Here is a 12,290-nt window from a genome sequence, read left to right as displayed (position 1 = left end):
GATAAATAAAACACATTCAAAACACTGTAACATAATGAAATATTAAATATAATTAAATCCATCAGCCATTAAAAAAATTAAAACTGAAAACACATATTAAAAACACATTTTTCCTTCTCCACGTTTTCCACTCATTCTTCCAGCATTTTAAAAAAATGGCCCTTGCTTCCCAGTGTCTGTTGATGCAGTACAGTATATGTAAAACCTAACTATGAAAGCAGTCATAACTTTGTGTTTGATATGAGTATGAAAGCAGTTTATGGATAAAGGTACTGAAGGAGCACAATAATGGTCAATTTTTGTCTGGATCCACTGGTAACCAGACAAATGAAAGTCGAATGGTTGATGGGGGATTATGCACAGAAGAAAATGAAACACATTTAAAGCACATTCCAAATGCTTGATTGGATTTCTCTGCCTTTTTAATGACCCAGGGAACCCCCCAAACGCTATGGAGTTACAGGTTGTGTAGCAGTGTTAGTCTAGGATTTAGGAGACCAGGGTTCAAGTCCCCACTTAGCCACGAAACTCAATGGGTGACCTTCGGCCACACACTGCCTCTTAGCCTCAACTACCTCACAGGGCTGTTGTGTGGATTAAATGAGAGGCAGGAGAACAATGCATGACCCCTTGTGTTCACTCGAGAAACTGCTGAGATACAAATGCATTAAATACCTAAAATACACCATATAAGAACTAGATGTGTAGAACTGCTTTTTCCTGGTCAGCTCTCAATGTTGACAAAAGCAGCAGCAGCAACAACAACAACAAATAAATTATAACTTCTATTTCTTTCCTTTGCTTCTCTACTGGTGAAAAACTCACTTATTCACCTTGCTAAATATGGATCATGCTGTTTCAAAGGAGAATTATAATTTGACGTCCCTCACAAGTCTACCCAATTTCTCCTTCTGTCTTCCAGTCTTGCCTAGATACTTCTCATTAGCTGGAAATGTGGTGATTTTGTTGTGGCTCCAGCCTTTGCAGAAACTTAATAGCTATCACTTGTTACCAATTATTTGAAGGAGTAAAAAGAGCGTGTATTTATTCCACTACCTACATCCACATTCATGAAGAGAATTGAATTAGTAATCCACACCAAGGGACAAAAGCATAAATTCCTCTGAATCACAATGCACATGAACTGGAACCATATATATTGTGAAACATTTAGAGGTTGATTAAACAAAATAGTGGTTGAGGGACTTCCGGGTTGGTCGCGGCTGAGTCAAGACGTGGCCGAAAAGGTGGGCGAGATATTCCCACTAATTTGGCTTATTATAGGGGAGTAAAAGACCCTCCGAGGGCAACGGAAGGTCGGAACCCACGAAGGAAACTTTCGGGGTGCAAGGGTGTAAAGCGGCGCAGAGGAAAGGGCAGTAAAGATGATTAAAAAGCTGATCGAAAACTGGAAGCCCTGGCGCACGGAACTTCCCATCCCCCTATAAACGGCCCCGAGAGAGACTCAACCTAGCGGCAGCTGCAATACTGAGGACTTTAATCAAAGAGCAAGGCTCAGTTTTAAACAGTATCGGAGACTTACCTTAGCCTTGGCTTTCATCGGGAAGTGTTCGAGAAAGAGCGACAAGAATAAAGAAAGGGGCTTATCTGAACTCCCGGAGGCTGCAACATTGTAACAAGAAGCGCGGGGAGAGAAACAAAGAAACAGAGGAAGAAGGGAAAAAGGAATCCAAAGATCGGAGTAAGGAACAAACCCCCCCCCCCACCGCCTGGTCTGGAGGTACCCACTTAAACACTTTGGGGAAGGGACGAGGCGGAAGGCTAGTGATTTGTAACCAGCGGTCGACAACTAAAGAGCGGCTAAGGAGCACCGGAGAGTGAACTGAAAAGTAAGCGGAGAAAGGGGGAAGGAGCAGGGGTGTTTCTAGTCCCGAAGGAAGATAAATACTTTAAAACTGGTCCGCGGCAGGAAAGCAGAACATAGCGGTCAGAGAGAAAACTCCTGAAACGCAACCATATCAACTTATTAAAATAAACGGAGAACTTGGGAAGGGGAGGGGAAGGGGTTAAGAAATACAGAAACATAAAATGGTGGTAATAATGTGCTGAATCACGGTTAAACCGGAAGCAACTGAGCGCAAAGAACGGGAAGAAGGGGAGCAGCTAAGGAACGGGAGAGAAGCAAAGCAAGTAAAGAGGGAGGGAAGCTGAACAGCGACACGTGGTGGTGGCTAGCAGGCGGACTGGGGAAGCGCAATTACAGGACAAAATAGTCACTACCAGACCCTACTACCTCTCCTAGTGCCAACTTGCTGTATAACCCTTTCTCCCTGGCACAGTCTATGTCCAATATGCAAACTTAGAAAATAAATGCCCAGTTCCCCCCCCAAAAGAGACATTTAAACCCACCTCAGGACTGGAAAGTTTGGAAGGTTTGATTAAGCACAACTGGGCACAGTATTCCAAAAATATTAAGGCTAATATGGACAAGAAACTTAGAAACCAAGCTACGCATGCGGCAACAGGCCAGCAAAGAAGGCAATCCAACGCAGAAACTGAACCAATGGATTTAAGGGAACTAATCTTAGGAATGAAAGCAGAGATTAATGAGAAGATGGACTCTATGAATGAAAAATTGGATAACATGGGCAGTAAAATCGAACAAAATTTGAAAAGGATTGAGGAAAATTCCAAAGCAATAATTGATCTGAACAAACAATATGAGGAGCTACAAGAGAGAAATAAAAAGATGGAGGAAACTACCCAGGGCCTATCAATTAAAGTGAACAAACAGGAGGAAACATCAAAAAAACATGCAGAGGAGCAGAGAGAACTAAGAAGAGCCCAAGAAAAAATAAGAGAAGAAATGCAGAAATTAAAGAATATGCAAGAGGCCATTTGGGATACGATCGCGATGCATGAGCTCAAGCAAAATGACCTGACATTGAGGCTCAGAGGCCTAAAAGAGAGCCCGGAGGAAAATGTGGAAAACATCATAATTAAAGAAATTGCAAAATGGATGGATTTACAAGAAGAGGACGTATCCATTTGTGTAGATAGAGCCTTCAGATTAAGAACAAAGCAAGCACAAGCAGGCAATTGGCCAAATGACTGTTTAGTCTTCCTGAACTCTAGGATACTAAGAGATAAAATAATGCAACATAAAAAAGTTCAGAAGTTGAGGATAGAGGACAGAGACATTGTCATTATGAGGGAAATACCACCAAGACTATTGAGGAAAAGATCAAAATATAAGTTATTAGCCGATGCTTTGCAGAGGAACAACATCTATTACAAATGGGAGTTTCCTGAAGGGATAACCTTCACTTACAAGCAGGTCAAAAGAAAATATACGGCAGAGTCCCAGGTGGAGAAGTTCTGGAGGAAGTATGCTAGTGCGTTGGGGGGGGGGAGGTGGTGGAGAGAAAGAAAAAGAAAGACAAACCGGAGAGTGACGAGGAGGAAGATTAGAATAAATAAATAAACAATCTTTGTATTTGGTCTTTAGCCAGGAGAGTGAGTTGAAAGCATATGACAAGAGAAGATTTTAGAGGAGGAGTGGATGACTATAGTAATTTGGTGATTCGGTGTTTTTTCATTTAGATCAATATATATACATATACATACATACATATATACACTATATATATATATATATATATATATATATATATATATATATATATATATATAACAACAATATTTATTACGGTCCATAGACCCATCAATTCGTTACCAAGCGATACACAGCTGGGACACCCCGCCCTCAAACCACTCAGACATCTTACTCAAATTCGGAATAGGAAACATTAGTTCTTGTGACCACCGATAAAAACTTTGCCACTGCTAGTGTTCTGGCATTTGACCGGTCTTCCAATAGGAACCTGATATAGAAATCCTCTGATTTTCCTGGGAGCAAGGCTAGCAGGGGTGAAATCACTTCAGCCCTAGCTTGCTCAAACTTCCCACAGTGCAGCACAATGTGTTTTATAGAATCTACATCATGGGTGCACGAGCACAGTCTTTCCTGGTAGGGTACTCCTCTCATCCTGCCCTCCAGCACTGCAGAGGGGAAAACATTCAGTCTTGCTTTTGTGAACAGCCTTCGGTAGTTTGGCACTGTCAAGTTTTGAATATAGGCTGCTGGCTTAAAGACATGCCCATATTGTACTCCTACTGCCAATGGACTGCAGATCGCAAGTGATTGATGTCGTAGATCACTGTGTGAATTATCCCAAAGTCTTTGCTTTAAGGTCTTTAGGGCACCTTCATATCCCAGGCAATAGAGTTGGGTGGGTGACAGACCTAAAGCAGTGGCTTTTCTCGCCATGGTTTTCTGCCATTGGCTGATGTATTCCTCATTGTTCAGGTATTTATACAGTCCCTCCCCAAGTTCAAATACTACAATCTTGAGCCAATGTTTTAGTGCAGCCCACCATGCCTTTGTTGAAATTGGGCATTCACCCGTTTCTAGCAGGAGTATGGAATTTCGCACACAATTGGGCACCTGAAGCAAGGATCGAATAAATTGTGCTTGGAAGCCATCTAGCTTAGGCAGGTCCCCATTCTGCCAGACATTTGCTGTGTACAGGATTTGGGGGACAGTTTTTGCATTGAATACTTTTAGAGCTGCCGGTACATACTTGCCGCCCTTTGTATGGAAGAATCGGAGTATGGCTAGTTTTGTAATCTCCGCCTTTTGAAGGGAGGTTTGCCAGTGGTACTTCCATGATCTTGTATGGTGGAATGTTAGTCCTAAATAGCTGAAATGTTTAATCTGTTCAAGTTCATGGCCATCCAGCGACCAGTTTAACCGGGAAAAGCTTCTTTCAAATACTAAGATTTTTGATTTTTCATAATTTATTGTTAAGCCATTTCCAAGACAATATTCAGAAAATTTCATCAACAGGTGTTTCAAACCCGGTCTGGTGCGTGAAATTATGGCCGCGTCATCAGCATAAAGCAGCAAGGGGGTCCTTCTTATACCTATTTTTGGAAGGTGACCATCTGCGTCCATTAGGCACTCTTCTAGATCATTTAGGAATAAGCAAAACAATGTTGGGGCCAGGACACAACCCTGTCGAACCCCCCTACTCATTTCGATATTATTTGATAGCTGTCCCTGCTGACCGCATCGGACCTGCAGTTTGGTTCCGTTATATAGGGCTTTTATAAGAAAGAGGAGACGCTTGTCCTGTATTATCTGATCTAACTTGGTCCACAAATGGGATCTGGGGACAGAATCGAATGCTGACTTCAGATCCATAAATGCCACAAAGAGCTTGCCCTGAAGCGGCCTGGTATATTTTTCGGCTAGGAAAGACAGCATTAGGCAGTGGTCTGTGGTTGAGTGATTCTCTCGATAGGCTGCCTGGGCTTCAGATAGGATGTTATATTCATTAAGAAAAGTTGTCAGTTTATTACTTAGGAAGCAGGCATACAACTTCCCAATTACTGATAGCAGGCTAATTGGCCTGTAATTTGAGGGTTCTTTAGGGTCACCTTTCTTGAATATTGGGACGACTATAGCATGCTTCCAGCTTTGTGGTACTTTGCCTGAGCTGTTTACCACTGTGAAAAGGGCCGCCAAAAGCGGAGCCCACCAGAGCTGGTTGGATGTTATAAGTTCCGCTGGTATAAAGTCTTTTCCCGGGGCCTTGCCATTCTTCAGTTTCTCCATTAATGTATAAATTTCCTCCACTGTAACTGGTCTCCAAAGAGGTAACAGTGCCAGTTCTGCACTGTCAGCTTCCTGAGAACCGATGGTAAGGTTTGAATTTTCCATAAATATATTTCTGAAGTGATTCTCCCAGACCTGGGCTGGAATGGCGCAGCTGGGAGTTGAAAGGCTAGTTTTCATTGAGTCAGAGACCAGTTGCCAAAAATTTTTAGTTTCATTATTTAGTGAAGCGTTCAATAACAAGGACCAGGAGTTTCGCTCAGCTTGCCTTTTCTTTGAGACCAAGAGGGCTTTATACTCTTTTTTCAATTTAAAGTAGGATGGAGGTAAGAGATTTTGTCCAGCATTTCTATAGTCCATGTACGCATTCCTTAAAGCTTCCTTCTTCATACGGCACTCTTTGTCAAACCAATGGCACCCTTTGTTAGTATGGGACTTGCGGTCTGAGTTTGTATTTACAGTGACCACATCCTGCAATGACTCAATGAGATTTTCATAGGCAGTCAGGGAGGAATCTATGGAAGAGTTGTTTATTATAGTTGTTCTTAATCTAATTGCAGTTTGTGAGTTCAGTCTATTCTCAGCTGCAGTTGCTGTCTCTGGTGTCCATTTTTTCCTGCGCAATTCAGATTCATTTGCTTTATCTGATTCTATGTATTCTGTGCCAGAACGTGGGTTTGAGTTTTTACCAATTATGGACATGATTAGAGGTAGGTGATCGCTTTCAGTCCTATTATCTATATAGAATTGTGTAATTAATTCAAAAGCCTCCCTCGTTGTGAGACAGTAATCAACTGTGCTGGCTCCATTTGAATTTAAAAATGTGTACTCTCCTTCTCTATCCCCGGAATGCGTTCCGTTTACAATGATAAAATCTAGACTTATGAGTAGCAGAGCCATACAGAAGCCTGCAAAATTGATTTGACAGTCTTTCGACAATCTTTCCGGGGGAGGGTTTAATGAAAAGGCGCTATTTTCCCTTAGGTCTTCTAGTATTGGGAATTTTCTTTCCAGTCCGTCCTCGTTTGAGCCTATTCTGGCGTTCATATCTCCCATTGTGTAGAATAGTGCACCGGGATACTTAGTTTGGCAGGAATGCAGGAAACTGTGTAATTTACGCCATGTGCTCTCAATCTGTGTTTGCACTGTATGCGGTGGCATATAGACTGAGACAAAAATGATGCTCTTGGGTTTTAGCTTCAATATAATTCCCAGCGCCAGTTGCTCGTAGACCAAAAATTCAGACACCTGTGGAACCAAATGGGTAGCCACCAGAATTACTAAGCCCCCGCTTGGTCGTCCCCTTCCAAGCGGTTTGGATGCCTTGATTTCGTATGCCTGATAACCATCCAAAAATATGTTGGCAGTTACCCAGGTTTCTTCTCTTTTCTTCCCTTCCTCTTCCTTTCTCCTTTTTCTCTTTGGCTTCCCTCTTGCTTTCTGTTTCTTTATGATCATCGCCTAAGCCATGTTGATGTGTTCATTGAGACACTAAATTTTATTATATATTGTGCTGTTGAAGGAGAAATAATAAAGGTAATTTGTACAAATACATCTTGTGCCAGGAAGAATAAAATTGAAGAAGGGTGGAAGATGGATTTAAGACTTACCTCTTGGAACGTGAACGGGCTAAATAACAAAGTAAAAAGAAATAGAGTGGAACGTCTGCTGATAAAAAAGAAACCAGACATAATATGCTTACAGGAGACGCATATAGCAAGGAAACATTGTAGACTTTTGGTAAACAGGAAACTAGGAATGGAATTTATATCCTCAGATGTAAGCAAGAAAAGGGGTGTGGCATTTTATGTCAACCCCAAATTAATAAATCCAGAGCAAATCTATAAAGATGATGAAGGAAGAATCATAATTTTAAAAATTAAGGCTAAATTAGAGAAAATAATATTAATAGGAATTTACGCGCCGAACGAGAATAAATCAAAATTCTACCAGAAATTAGAGAATGTGTTGCTGGAATATAGTGATCAAAAAATTATTCTAATGGGAGACTTAAATGGGGTAATATCCACAGAAGCGGACAGATCAGCCAAGGGGGGAGGAAATAAAAAAGAGGGGCGCCTTCCAAAATCCTTTTTTCAATTAATAGATAATTTGGATTTGGAAGACGTATGGAGACGTAAACACCCAACCCAAAGGCAGTTTACTTTCTATTCATACCCCCAAGATTCAGAAAGTAGAATAGATATGATCTGGGCGTCTAAAGAGCTGCTGTTAAGATGTAAAAAGATAGAAATCTGGCCCAAAACGATATCGGATCATAACCCCATAGGGATGGAAATAATCGGCACGGAGAAATATATCAAGAGGTGGAAACTAAATGAATTCCTATTGGAAGATGAAAAGGTAGTCAAGAAAGCAGAGGATATAATAAAGGAATTTTTTCAGATAAATATGAAGCAAGGAATCAGTGTAAATACGGTGTGGGACGCAGGTAAGGCTGTGTTCAGGGGTTTTTTTATCAGTCAAAATAGTTGGAGGAGGAAAGAAAGAGAGAAAAAAATAGAAAGTCTCTTGAAAGAAATTAGAAAGAACGAGATAATATTAGAGACCTTGAGGTGCCAAGATAAAGAGGATGTGAAAAGGAATATAAAAGTTTTACAAAATCAAGTTGCTATGATATTAGATGATGAAACAGAAAGAAGAATAAGATATCTGAGACAAAAAAAATTTGAACACTCCAACAGGGCAGGAAAATATTTAGCCTGGCAGTTAAAGAAGAAACAAAAGGAAAGGACGATAGATAAAATAATAAAGGAGGGGAAAATAATAGAAGACCCTAAAGAAATTGCAAAACAATTTGCACAATACTATGCCAACTTATATAAGGAAGAGAAACCAAATCAAAATAAAATTGAGGAGTATATTAAAAAAGCTGGTATGCATAAAATAGATGAGGGGGAAAGGAAACGGTTAAACGAGCCAATAACAAAGGAGGAGATACAAGAAACAATTAAAAGATTGAAACCAGGTAAATCTCCTGGTACAGATGGAATCTCGGCAATGTTCTATAAAAAATTTGCGACAATATTGATAGACCCCCTGCATAGATTATTAAATGAAATTTTAGAAAAAGGCACAATTCCCCAAACATGGGAAGAAGCTTATATAGCACTCATTCCAAAGCAAAATTCAGATAGAAATCAGATCCAAATTTTTTGTCCCATCTCATTATTAAATAATGATTACAAGATTTTTGCAGATTTGATAGCCAACAGAATGAAAAAAGTTTTGAGGAATATAATAAATAAAGATCAAGCAGGATTTCTCCCAGACAGATTCATGTATAATAACATCAGAAACATCATTAATATTTTAGAGCATTTAGGTTTGAGGTTTAACAAAAAAGTAGCTTTCCTGATGCTGGATGCGGAGAAAGCCTTTGATAAAGTCTCTTGGACTTTTATGAAGAGCTGTATTGAAATGTTGGGATTTGGAGAGAAAATCATCAAAGGAATAGGGGCAATTTATAAATCACAGAGTGCTAAGCTAATAATAAATAATGAAGTTACAGGTGGAATCCAAATACGGAGGGGGACCAGGCAAGGCTGCCCACTATCCCCGTTATTATTTATTTTATGTCTGGAATTTTTATTGAAAAATTTAAGGGAAGAAAATACGATAAAAGGTATAAAAATTGGGAAAGATATACACAAGGTAAAGGCATTTGCGGACGACGTCATAGTCACTGTAGAAGAGCCAATAGAAAGTATTCCAAGAATTATTGAAAAAATTAGAGAATTTGGGGATTTAGCAGGATTGGATATAAATATGAAAAAAACGAATTTGTTAACCAAGAATATGACGAAAGAGGAAAATAGACAATTAGAGGAAACAACAGGATTAGAGGTGGTAAAGAAAACTAAATATCTGGGAATCTGGATAACAAATAATACAAATAATTTGGTAAAAGATAATTATATAAAAGTTTGGAAAGAAATTAAGATGGATCTAGAAAATTGGAATAAATTAAATCTGACATTATTAGGAAGAGTGGCTGCAGTGAAAATGAACGTTCTTCCGCGAATGCTCTTTTTGTTCCAGATGTTACCTATTTTAGGCACTGGGAATAACATATTCAAACAATGGAAAACGGACCTGATAAAATTTATATGGAGTAACAAATCAGCAAGAATAAAATACAAATTATTAACAGATGCCAAAGACAGGGGGGGGGGCTAGCCTTGCCGAATCTCAAACTGTATCATGATGCGGCCAGTTTCTTATGGTTAAAGGAGTGGATCACCTTAAAAAATCATGAATTACTGGATTTAGAAGGAATTGATAATAAATTTGGCTGGCATGCCTATCTAGTAGATGGTAAGGTGAGAATTCATAAAGGGTTCAACAACCACTTAATTAAAAAGTCGCTTTTGAAGATCTGGGAATGTTATAGACGGCTGCTGGAGCCCAAAACGCCGAAATGGGCATCGCCAATTGAAATAATCACAATTAAGAAAGTAAATTCAAATGGGAATTGGGGAAGGTATTCAGATTTGTTGCAGGAGCAGGAGGGTAAATTCGGACTTAAAAAATATGAAGAAGTAAAACAATATCTAACAGGATGGTTGCAGTATTATCAAATAAATAGCAAATTTAAAGAAGATTATAATAAAAACGGTTTTCAGATTGAACCCTCGCTATTAGAGACCAATTTATTACAAGGGGACCGAAAAATTATAAACAAGATGTATAAAGTATTATTGGAGTGGGAATTGAAGGATGAAATTGTAAAGGAAACAATGACTAAATGGGCGATTGATCTGGGGAAACCGATTCAAGCGGAGAGCTGGGAAAAACTCTGGAGGAATTCATGGACATTTACGGCGTCGGAGGTGATTAAAGAAAACTTGGTGAAGATGTTTTATAGGTGGTACCTCACGCCGGTAAAAATCAAAAAAATGTATAGAAGCAAAAACAATCAGTGTTGGAGATGTAAAAGGGAGGTAGGGACATTTGTACATATTTGGTGGCACTGCGATAAAGTCAAATCATTTTGGAATGCAATATTGGAGGAATTGAAGAAAATTTGTAAATATAATATTAAAAAGAGTCCGGAATTTTTCCTACTAGGGATGTTAGGGGATGATATTAAAAAACAAGATGAGAAATTATGCTTGTATGCAACGGCAGCTGCAAGAATCCTGCTGGCAAAATATTGGAAAAAAGAAGAAATACCTAACATTAAAGAATGGCAGGAAAAATTATTAGGATATATAGATTTGGACAGATTAACGAATATAATAAGGGGAGGGAGTTGGGAAAATTCGGCAAAAAATTGGAGGAAATTGGGAGACTATTTTAGGAAGCAGTGCCCCACGATAAAAACTTGGATTTGCTTTTAACAACCCGCATAGGCATAAATGTTATTAAAAAAGGGAAACAATGCGAAAGGGTAGAAAATCGTAAACCCGGGAAAAGGATAAGCGGAAGTCGACTCATAGGTGAAGTGTGATCAGGTGTGAATGTTTTTGTGTATATATATTCATGAAATATAAGTATTATAAGAAAGTATAGGGATTAATAATTGGTGCATAGTAGAATTTAGATTTTGTTTTTATTTCTGACATGATTTATATTATGAGATGAACTCTTGAGTTATGCCTTATGTTATGTTATGATTTATATATACTTATAATCTGTTATTGATCTTTTTTTTCTTTTGGTACTTATATATCAATGTATTTATCTTGTACTTTTTCTATTTTCTTTTTTTTCTCTTCTTTTTTTCTTCTTTTCTTTTTTTTCTTCTATTTCTCTAGTTTTGTGTATCTTTTTTGTAATTTTTGTAAGTTGTGTATGTCTTGTGTGTATGTATTTTTGTATGCATTTTAATATTAATAAAACATTTTAAAAATTTAAAAAAAATATAAACAAAATAGTGGTTGTCTGGCAGCACTTTCCAAACTGTGGCTCTAGTTAATTGTATAGAATGTGTAAAGAAATATATACGAAGGAAAAATGCCAAGCAAAAATACCCTGCACTCAGAGCAACAATAAGGATTATAACGGGGGGGGGGAGGGGACATCCTGGTAATAATTACTGAGTTTGGAATAAGCTTAGCAGGATGTTGAAAAGCAAGCTCCAACATTATAGTATGTGAATATATCTACACAGGTGAAATATGATGCTAAACTGATGATGCTAAAATATAGCTCAAAGTACATGCAGAACATTAAGTTGGATTGCCACTTGAGGTCAAATCCACAAAGTCTAGAGCTGACTTTATTTTCTTGTAACACAAAGAACACTTAAAAGACTAAAAAGTCAATAAAAAAGTGTTAGGATTCTTGCTCTGTGTTTGCAATCATGGGATTGTTTTCTGTCACATGATGGTGTATGTTTTCATTCCACAGTGTGGGAAGTGACAGAGACAGGATGTTTTGTATTACTGTGTTCCATGATGTTGGATTATTGTCCTTTGTTTCTTTCTCTTTGCTGTCTGATGAGAAAGAGGAAGGAGCTAAGTCAGAATGCTCCGAGTGCATTACATGTAAATAAAGTACCGGTAGTTTAGCCAAAATGCTGTGCTACTGAGTTTGTTACGCGAACTGCTAATACTCTGCTCTTCGTAAGTGTCTTCGTAAGCTGTTCGTAAGTGTGCAAATGCCTCTTGGCATCTGTCACTAT

General features: G+C 38.7%; 1 protein-coding gene across 4 annotated transcripts in view; it reads right to left on the bottom strand.

The window, feature by feature from the left end:
* CADM2 (cell adhesion molecule 2) overlaps positions 1-12,290 on the bottom strand; it is a 370,367-nt gene that overhangs the window by 155,145 nt on the left and 202,932 nt on the right. The window lies entirely within an intron of this gene.

This window comes from Zootoca vivipara, chromosome 4 (assembly GCF_965207765.1).
Source record: "Zootoca vivipara chromosome 4, rZooViv2.hap1.1, whole genome shotgun sequence".
Classification (NCBI taxonomy): domain Eukaryota; kingdom Metazoa; phylum Chordata; class Lepidosauria; order Squamata; family Lacertidae; genus Zootoca; species Zootoca vivipara.
Note: the sequence above shows the minus strand (reverse complement) of the source record. Positions and strands in the feature narration are given on the sequence as shown.